Consider the following 10,078-nt stretch of genomic DNA (forward strand, 5'->3'; position numbering starts at 1 on the left):
TCCCGGGGGGGGTGGGCCAAAAAGCACTCAGGACGGGGGCGGTGGCTGAGCCCTGTGTCCCGCTGGGGGGGGGGAGGCGAGCGCTCCGTGCCCGTGTTCCGCTTGGGGCAGTGGGGGGGGGCAGCAACACGCGCGGGCTCCGTGTCCCGCTTGGGGCCGGGGGGGGGGGGGGGAGGGGTGGAGGCGCGCGGCAGCGCCCGAGGGCTCCATCCCCGTGTCCCACATTGCTGGCTCCTGTCGGCGGGCAAGCACGCCACCAGGAGCTGCCCCAGGAAGCGCCGCCACGCCAGCCTCGGGACTTTGTGTGCGGGGGTTTAGAATCCCCCCGCGGGGCGCACAGTGAGCCCCCACAGGCTGCATGCGGCCCGCGGGCCGTATGTTGTGCAGGCCTGGTCTTGTGGCATAGTCGCGACATGTCTGAAAAGCATAAGACGCCATCTGCGGATAATGGCCCCAGTAGTCTGTAGACCGGAGCGACCATAAACATCTGCTTTACAAATGAAGTCCTTCCACTCTATGCCCAATATACAACGTTATAGTGGCCCAGTCCCAATGTTTCGCAACCGTTCAGCAGTACAGAGAGGATACAGCTCGATTAGATCCTGAACTTGGTTGTCGTGCCGAGATGATGTTGATTCCGTATTCATTGTAAAGGACCCATGGCAGCGGCTGCAATGCCACACTCAGGCACCTAAATAAATGGCCTGACCTTTCTCAAATGCTGAATACCAAGAACTTCTCACTCGAATCTGCCAAAGCCGTGGCTGTTCAGCTCCTCTGAAAATCAATCCACTCGTCTAGATGTCTGAATATGAATGTTAGTGCCAGACTTTGGACAGTGACATAGGAAGACATTGGCCTGAGCCTATGCATGGACTCTCATCCTACAATCCAGCCCCTCAACAGATACATCGCAGCTTCTGACTGTGAACCATTCAGCTACAATGGGGAGGCCTAGATGCTGTAAGTGAATTAACATGTAATGATAGATAGACAGATAGATAGATAGTATAAGCTATTCTTTCTACCATCTGCCGTACGGATTTGCTCTGTAGGGCTTGCTGTCCCTGTTACTCATGGGTATTTATGTTCCAGAGCCCCACATGAGAGAGGGAAGGATTTCAGGCCCAAGGCCCAAGTGGGGCAGGAAGAAGCACACGCTCACCTCAGTTGCCTTCTTTGCTGAGGTAAGTTTTGTTGACTTGTTGAACTGAGATTGCAGAGCGTTGCTCAGTTCCATATTCTCACAACTGGCAGTGCCCCGTATGTATGTCTGGGGCACCTTGCATCCTCATTTCTTGACCTGTAAGTGGGGTGGCCTGGGGTTTATGTAAAAGGCAGGGATTGTGTTGAAACCATAATCATCCAGATACTTCTGAGGAAATCCCTCTGGAACAGTGGAAATAGCGCAGCATTCGGCCATCAGTCCCTTGGTAATTTCCCAGATTGTGACTGCCTTTGATTTCCCGTGAGACGTCTTGAAAACTGCTCTCTTTGTTGAGAGGCTGAACCTCTGAAAGTTCGCCCTGGAGAATGTAAGCATTGACAGGAGAGCCGTTGTGTTGATTCCCTAGGGTGCACTGTCCAGCACGCCGGCAGACAGACCCAGATCAGAAGGCCTGGACTTGGTACGTGAACGTAAGTAATATCCTTAGGTTAGTGCAGTGAGGAAGCAGAGGTCCCAGGGTGTGGGTCAAGGAGATGGCAATGGGGACGCAGAGGCCCTGTCATGGCACCAATGGGGTCTAATTTGTACTGTGTGCTTTGGTCATCCACTGTGTGATCATCCTCTTCTGTAATGGGCGCCATCGGCCTGTTGTAATGGCTCTAACACCACCCTCTTCCCAGCCTCAGGAGAGGGAGGTGTTCCCAAGGGAGAGGGGGCATGGCTGCGGCATCCCCGAGGCTTCTCTGCTTTATGCTGGGGGCTGGCCCAGTGGCCAGATGGCCTCCAAGTTGGTGGGGGTGGTGCACAAAAGCGTCTTTCAGGCACATTCCCACGCAGCTGCCAGGATCTGCACTGAGCCTAGGATCTGCAGAACCATATCACAGGCTGGGCCTCAAGGCTGGCAGGTTGGCAGATGCTGCACTGAGCAGCAGAGTTACTCTGTATCCTGAGTCAGGAAGCTTTTCTGCTGCTTTGCTGATCAGAGGAGCCTGGTAGTTAAATGAGGCAGGAAGATACACCTGGTTAATGCAAAGACACAGATGGAGCCCTGGAAGCCCGTATTTCCTGGGGTTTAGTCAAAGAAGATCAGGCCTGGGCAATATGACTTGACAGTCCTCAGCAAGGACTCATCACAGAGACCCTCAGATGTAAAGAGGGAGGAGGTGGGGGATATTGGGTACAAACTCCCCAGATCCAGTTCCTTAGTCCGGGATCTGAGTGAGGGTGAGACCAGCCCGTCAGTCAAAGGAAATAGTGGACAGTGAGATGGTTATAGACTAAGCCTAGAGATGCAGGAATGAGTCCAACCCCTCTTTGTTCATGGTGGCCTGATCCAAACAAAGCTCACGGAAGTCAGTCTCTCTGTTGTCTTTAATGGGCTTTGGCCCAGGCCCATGGAGAAGAGAATGTGTTCTTTGAGCCCTACAAAGGACAGAGCAGAGACCATTTCCGTCATTAATAGTGTGATGATTGAGCTGGAATAAAACTAATCCAGGGTTCCCCTTTCTCTGCTGTTGCTAAACTTCTTTTCCCCTTGTTGATCCCCCAACACACGAACTGCTGGGCACCGCCAAAGTCCACAAAGAGGAGAAAAGAGGGAGGAGCAGCATCCGCCTGCTAAAATTCATGGCTGAGGACGGACCAAGTAACCTTTGACCCTGACTAGCTCATTATGCCTTCCACAGGGGACCCTTATTACATAACAGTACAGTGATTGGCCAGCCCCAGGCTAGCAGGAGAAACCCAGAGCACAGCAACCTCTGTCCTCATGACTGAAATGGGCTAGTGCCACTAGATGGGCCATGCCTCCTTCACCTCTATTACGCAGCAGTAAGGGTGTGAATCACAGCAAGGAGATCAAAGCTCTGTAGAGCTAGAGACAAGCTCTCTCCTCGCCACCTTTCATATGGCAATTCTCACCCCTCCCCCACCCCCACCCTCACCCCTACCCCCACCCTCCCACACACACACACACATTTACAGAGGAGACTCTAGACAAAATACAGCAAAGGGCAAAATAACTGGTCCCTGGACTGTGGGAGGAGAGTTATGGGCAGGGAGTGAGGGAGCTGACGGCAAGGAGAAGGCTCCGGGGGAGTGTGGTCACGGTGATCAGCGAGCCTATGGGAGTTATTCACATTCTCAGGAGGCCAGGACAATTGCTTAAAAGTAAGACAGGAAAGCTGGAGGCAAGACCACGCTAACCATGAAAGCAGGTTTGCCTGGCACGGGGACAGTCCAGCTCGCAGCGTAGTTCTCCTACAGTCGCTCTGGACTGACTCTGGCTCTTGTCCCCACTGAGTCTCCCACCCCAGCCACCATGCGCACATGAGCCCAGGGCGATTCTGAGGAGACCCCTATTTTCTGAACAACGGCTTCAGGAAGGACCTGGCTGGCTGGGAAAGCGCAGAGCACTACAGAGCCGGCTGGGCCCTTCATGTTTTTCAGCCTGTCAGCATATTGGATTCAGACTAATTCTCAGGCTGAACTCTATTTAGAACAGGTACCTTTGTTCCTTCCTGTGCTAACGTCACTCCGCTTTGGGGGAGAATAAGGACACAGGCCTATTAGAGATCTGTAGAAAGCCCATCTGGGAGACAGATTCTTCCACAGCTGCTACTGTCAGATTCTGACAGCTTCCTCTGACCCATCGGGTGCTGGCTGCTGTCAGAGATGGGGTCCTGGACTGGCTGGAACTCAAGTTTTGATTCAGTCTGCTAATGCCTATAGCGAGTCCTTCACTAGTCAGTACCAGGCTCCAAGAACCAGCTCCTCGGATGGTGCAAATTGGCTTAGCGCTATGGACGGCAATGGAGCTCTGCAAATTCCCACCAGCTGAGGATCTCTAGCCCTGCAGCATCAGTGACTCAGGACACTGGAGGGTGTTGGCCGAGGCTTTGAAATGATCATGGCAGTGAGAGATGGGCTCAGACTGGAAACCCCAAACCCAGCACTGGTGGACGTGGGGACGCTGAGATCTGGATCCGGAGCCAGAGCTGAATGATGTGGCTTGGGGCAGTCGCTGATTACAATAACCCCTGGTGTGTAGCTAGGCTGTGTGCACTGCACACTGGGTTCCCAACTGCAGGATTTGACTAGTAGCCTTTTAAAAAAAAAGTTTTGAGGTGCAGAAGGACAAGGAAAAATGTGACACCCTGTCCCAGACCCTGAGCTATTTCTGTGGTACAGGGGTCCCTTTACGAACACAGCAGCCATCTCCATACAGCAGCTAACAACAAAAAAAGCTTCCATGATCCTTAAATCCTGACCCTGTCCCTCTTCCATCCTGCGCTGTCCTTTATTACACAAAGGCCTTGTCTACACTTACGTCAGCACGTAGGGTGCGTGTAGCTACACGTGAAAGGCTGTGGTAGGGAGGGCAGCCAGGCTCAGCTTGGGGAGCTTCCGGTGCCATTCTGCACTGCCTCCCCACACCAGAGCCTTTCCCCACTGGAATCTTTCACTGCTGTGGGGAAAGGCTCTGGCAGCGGGGAAGGGGCAGGACTCTACCCTACTAAATATAGCAGCGTAGACACGGGAGGCCCTGCATGGGCAGGTAGGGTACATAGCCGTAGGGTTCAAGCGTCCCTTTACTTGCCTTATCCAGGCCTCACCATCTACACTGCTGTTACACCCGTGCTAGCAGGGTCGAAATAGCCCCAAGTGTAGACCTAACCCAAAGCAACCACCTCTGTTCCTGGAGTCCTAATTGACTGCGCTTGAAGAGGCTTGGGGATTGCAAAGGAAGGCAGGGTCCAAGTTAACACCCTAGCCCAGCAGCAGCCCCTCTGGTGGGAATTCGTCCTGGGCTCAATGCAAGGAAACAGTTCCCCCTTAGTTAGGACTTTGTATTGTTCTTCCAAAAAAGTAAGGCAGAAACTAGTCATGTAAGCCACTCACCACAGGGTGGCGCTGATGCTCTGCCTCCCCAACGTTTTTCTCCTCTTAGGTCCCTTTGCAGCGAATCAGATTATGGCCGGTCTCTGTGCCCATTGATGCAGTCTGAGTAGCAGGAGCCCTTCAGCCCCACGGTGACATGGGCTGTTATGTGTTTGAATGATTAATCCTTCCTCTTCCTATTCCAGGCCAGAAGGGCTGAGGTGCTGTTTCCCGAGGAGCTGTTCCAGGACTAGCGAGGTAAGCACAGACACGGGCCGTGCACTACAGCTCTAGGTACACCCAGGAGCGCCGCCAGCATTTTTGCCGACCTAGGTGGCGGAAGGTCCCGCCCCCGAAATGCCGCCCCCGACAGGCGGCAGAAGGTCTCGTCTCCGAAATACCGACGACAACGGGGGCAGCCGAAGATCCGGACGCCGCGGTCGCTGCCCCCCAAATGTTAGCACCCAAGGCAACCGCTTAGGTTGCCTAATAGGTTGTGCCAGCCCTGGGTACACCCCTGTAACCCTAGAGGGACAGGAAACGTGGTCCTTTCAGGTGGAAACGATGGTCGTTTTAATATGAGTGTCGAGTGTTTAGATGCAAGCTGGATGGATAGAAACAGAGAGTTTGGAAGATCAATATATAGTTGAAGATCATTGTTTTTATTGTGTTTTTTCCCCCTCTCATAGGAGCCTTTCCAAGCGTCACAGAAGGACGGGCCAGAGTTAACACGGCATAGAGTTGTTTGTTGCATAATAAAGCTGCTGCTGATTTCCAAGTGTGTGCGGCCAACTTTCCTCACTGTGCACTAGGCCGCGTGTAGCCATGTGACTGAGATGCCGGCCTTCTCTTTTCTGGGCACTGCACCTTTAATAGTAGAGGAATCTTGCTGGCTGCCAGCATCCTGGCTAGGGTTGCCAGGTGTCCGGTTTTCGACCGGAACACCTGCTCGAAAAGGGACCCTCGCGGCTCCGGTCAGCACTGCTGACTGGGCTGTCAAAAGTCCGGTTGGCGTGGGGCTGGCAGGCTCCCTACCTGGCTCCGCGCGTCTCCCCGCAAGCAGCGACATGTCCCTCGGCTCCTAGATGGAGGGACGGCCGCAGCCCCATGCACAGCCCCCACCCCGAGCGCTGGCTCCGCATCCCCCATTGCCTGGGAGCCGCGGCCAATGGGAGCTGCAGGGGTGGCACCTGAGGGTGGAGACAGCGTGCAGAGCTGCCTGACTGCGCCTCCGCCTAGGAGCCAAGGGACATGTCGCCCTTTCCCTGGAACCGGCTGAGGTAAACACCACCCGGAGCCCGCACTCCAAAACCCCTCCTGCACCCCAACCCCCTGACCCAGCTCTGAGCCCCCTCCTGCACCCAAGCTTGGGGATTGGTCCTGCTTTGAGCAGGGGGTTGGACTAGATGACCTCCTGAGGTCTCTTCCACCCCTGATATTCTATGACTCTATGATTCCCTCCCAGAGTCTGCACCCCCCAACACCCCAACACCCTACCCCAGCCCTGAGCATCCCCTGCACCCCAAGCACCTCATCCCCAGCTCCACCCCAGAGCCCGCACCCCCAGCTGGAGCCCAAACCTCCTCCCGCACCCCAACCCCTGCCCCAGCCCTGAACCCCATTCCACACCCAAATTCTTTCCTGAAACCCACGCCCCACCCCCCTGCCACAACTTGGACCCCCCTCCTGCACTCCAAACTCCTCGTTACCAGCCCAGAGCCCACACCCACAGCTGGAGCCCTCACCCTCACACCCCAACCTCCTGCCCCAGCTTGGATCCACCTCCCACACCCTGAACCCCTCATTTCTGGCCCCAGTCCAGAACCTGCACCCCCACCCCAAAGCCCATGTCCCCTCCCACACCCCAACCCCCTGCCTTAGCCCAGACCCCTCCCACACTCCGAACCTCTCATCCCTGGCCCCACCCCAGAGCCCACACCCCCAGCCGAAGCCCTCACCCCCTCCCACTCCCCAACCACCTGCCCCAGCCCGGTGAAAATGAGGGAGTGGAGTGAGGGTAGGGGAGAGCGAGCGACAGAGGGCGGGGGGAATGGAGTGAGCGGGGGTGGGGCCTCGGAGACGGGGCGGGGCAGGGCCTCAGTGATGGGGTGGCAATGGAAGGGGCCTTGGAGAATGGTTAGGGTAGGGGTGTTGGGTTTTGTGTGATTAGAAAGTCAGCAGCCCTAACGTTGACTTTCGGGGGCAGGGGGCAAAGCCGGGGGGCCTGCTGTAGTCTGATCAATGGCTGGAGTTCCAAGTGGTGCCTGTTGGCTCACAGTGGAGCAAGTTCAGCCTTTCTTTCGAAAACTAAGCCGGGCATTTTGAAGGAGAATCTGAGCTTTCTTCTTCCTTTCTTTCAAGTGAGTCGCTCTAGATTTTATGGCTGTGGGTAAATACTTGAAAATGTGAACTCCAAAGGCTCAAAAACCAGAGAGCAAATCATTTATTGATTTATTAACCTCATGATTTGGGGGGACATGACATGATTTTTGAACATGGGGTGTTGGCCCTACTGCCTCTGCGTCTAACCCTTGGCAGGGGGAAAGGTACTTCCTCCTCATGGGTTGCCAATTTAGGTTGGACGTATTCCTGAAGGTTTCATAACATGACATAATCCTTAATTAAAGATTAATCTTGAATTCATGGAGACACCAAGCCAATCCTGGAGGCTTGGCAACCCTACCTGCAGCACAAGCCGCCTTCTCTCAAGAAGAAACACCTACAAGCGACGTCCCTCAGCTCTGCCCACTCTCTGTTTGATTGCTCCATTTTATCATTCTGTCTTCATCACAAATCACCCTTTCCCCTGCCCTGTGGGTCATTCTATCTGTTCCTCTTCCTTGCGTGTCTCTCTCCCTCCATCTTTGTTCCTCGTTCTCTGGTCCCACCTGTTTCCTCCCTCCCTTGTTCTCTACCTCATCTTCTGCTTTGCCCACCCTTGATTCATCTCCTACCTAGAAATTTAGCCAGGAGAGTGGGGGTAACCCCCCAATTCTGGCAAAAAGTGGTGTCTGCTTACTTCTCTGTAGGGAAAACACACCTGTTCTGCATTCCTCGAGCCACAGGATGACTCATGGGAATGCAAACGTTCTCACTGACCTCCCGAGAGTCACATCAAACACGGAGCCTTGGCAGGAAACAAACCTACCAGACTGTAGGTCACGGCAAGTTCGGCTCTGGACTGTATTTCACCTGCAAACTGTTAACAATACAGGCAGCTCCAGAGGGAGTGCCACCAAAACACTCCCGGTTCAGCTTTGTGTTGACAAGAGCAGCTAAGGACACGGACGATAACAGACCCAGAGCTAGGTTCTTGACACCACTGGTTCCCTAGGGCATAGGTTTCTGGCCCTATGCCCAGTGCAATTCAAATCTGTTGTTGTTATTATTTATTTGGATTTCAGTAGGACCTAACGGTCCCAGTCCATTGTGCCAGGTGCTGTATATGTGTTTGTTATTTATATTACCATACGATTTAGGCGCCCCAGTCATGGACTAGGCCCCATTGTGCCAGGTGCTGCACAAACACAACACAAAAGACAATCCCTGCCATGAAGAGCTGACAATCTATCAATGGGATCAATCTTCACACTGTGCACAGTCTCTTCACAAGCGCACAGTCAACCTGTGGAACTCCTTGCCAGAGGATGTTGTGAAGGCCAAAACTATAACAGGGTTCAAAAAAGAACTAGATAAATTCATGGAGGATTAGGGTTGCCACCCGGCCAGTCCGCGTTCCGGCTTGTGTGTCCAGGTGCCATTTGACAAGACCTGATACCTGGGTTTTTTGGATCTGGAGTGGAAGAGGTGGATCAGAGGGTGTGGTCTGGGAGAGAGGTTTATCTCACGGTGACACTAACACTTTTGACTGGCTGGCCAGGAAGTACCACCCCCTCATACCTGAGGACTTCCTGAAACAATCAGAAACACAGATGGACTGGGGCTGCAATTGCTCTCCAACAGTCCCACCTCTGGGACCCACTTCTGGGATTCACAGCATGGCAGTCAGCATGTCCCAGAGCGCATGTGGGTGTCCAGCGCCATGGGGCTGGAATTCCACTCTTGCCCATCATAAATGCCAGCTGCCACGCTGCTGCTGGAGGGATTAGGAGCATTAGATCCCAGGCTGTGATTAGGTCGCTGACGTTCCTTTGTACAGACTAACACCTTTCCCCTGGGATTCGGGGCAGGACGGCTAAGGGCGCAGCCGCAGAATGCACCTGGTCCAGTGAAGCTGCCTGCAGAAAAGAGCATCTGAGTGGCAAGGAATGGCTTCACTGGGCAGGGTAAGGACGCGACAGGTGAAGCCTCTGGTATGGCCCTCGAGGTGTATATGTTCTGTATGCGGCTCCTCCAATACATTACGTAAAGAAGAACCCCACGGACTAGACAGTGCCATATAGGCACAACCCTGCGCAGGGCAAATCCACTGCCCGTAGGAGTATGAGGCCCAAACCTTGCAGATAGGTTGACCAGAGAGCAAGTGTGAAAAATCGGGACGGGGGTGGGGGGTAATAGGAGCCTATATAAGAAAAAGACCCAAAAATCGGGACTGTCCCTATAAAATCGGGACATCTGGTCACCCTACTTGCAGAGCTCCCCAGCCTGGGCCCACGGCTGTGCCCCACAGGAGGGTGCAGGGTTCCCTCCCCTCTGCTGCTCACCAGCTTTGTCTCTCCACTCCAGTCCTTTCACCACGGTGGCCAGTGTCCACAAGGCTACTAGCCGGGAGCAGACCCTGCACCCTCCAGCAGGCCTGTTTCAGGACAGCATCAATGTGCATTAGGTACCTTTAGTTCCCACCAGCGGGGTCTACACGGGCTGGCTAGAGTGCGACGTGCGAGTGCTGCACAACTCACACCCCCACAGAGCGGACTGCGGCACCGTGTAGACAACCCCGTCGGTGCCTAAAGGGACAGTTAGGCACCTAAATCCAACAATTAGGCACCACTAGCATTCACAAAAGCCCACTCAGCTGCTACCCTGTAGGCACCTAAAGCCCCTAGGCATCTACTTTCCCACTGTTGAAGT

General features: G+C 54.3%; 1 long non-coding RNA gene across 1 annotated transcript; it reads left to right on the forward strand.

Annotated features, from left to right (window-relative positions):
- Positions 1-287: 287 nt before the first annotated feature.
- Positions 288-3,708, forward strand: LOC135979972 (uncharacterized). The gene is made up of 3 exons (XR_010597213.1): positions 288-963; positions 1,096-1,187; positions 1,575-3,708. It is a non-coding gene; the product is annotated as an uncharacterized LOC135979972 (long non-coding RNA).
- Positions 3,709-10,078: the final 6,370 nt, after the last annotated feature.

This window comes from Chrysemys picta, unplaced genomic scaffold (genome assembly GCF_011386835.1).
Source record: "Chrysemys picta bellii isolate R12L10 unplaced genomic scaffold, ASM1138683v2 scaf1486, whole genome shotgun sequence".
Classification (NCBI taxonomy): Eukaryota; Metazoa; Chordata; order Testudines; family Emydidae; genus Chrysemys; species Chrysemys picta.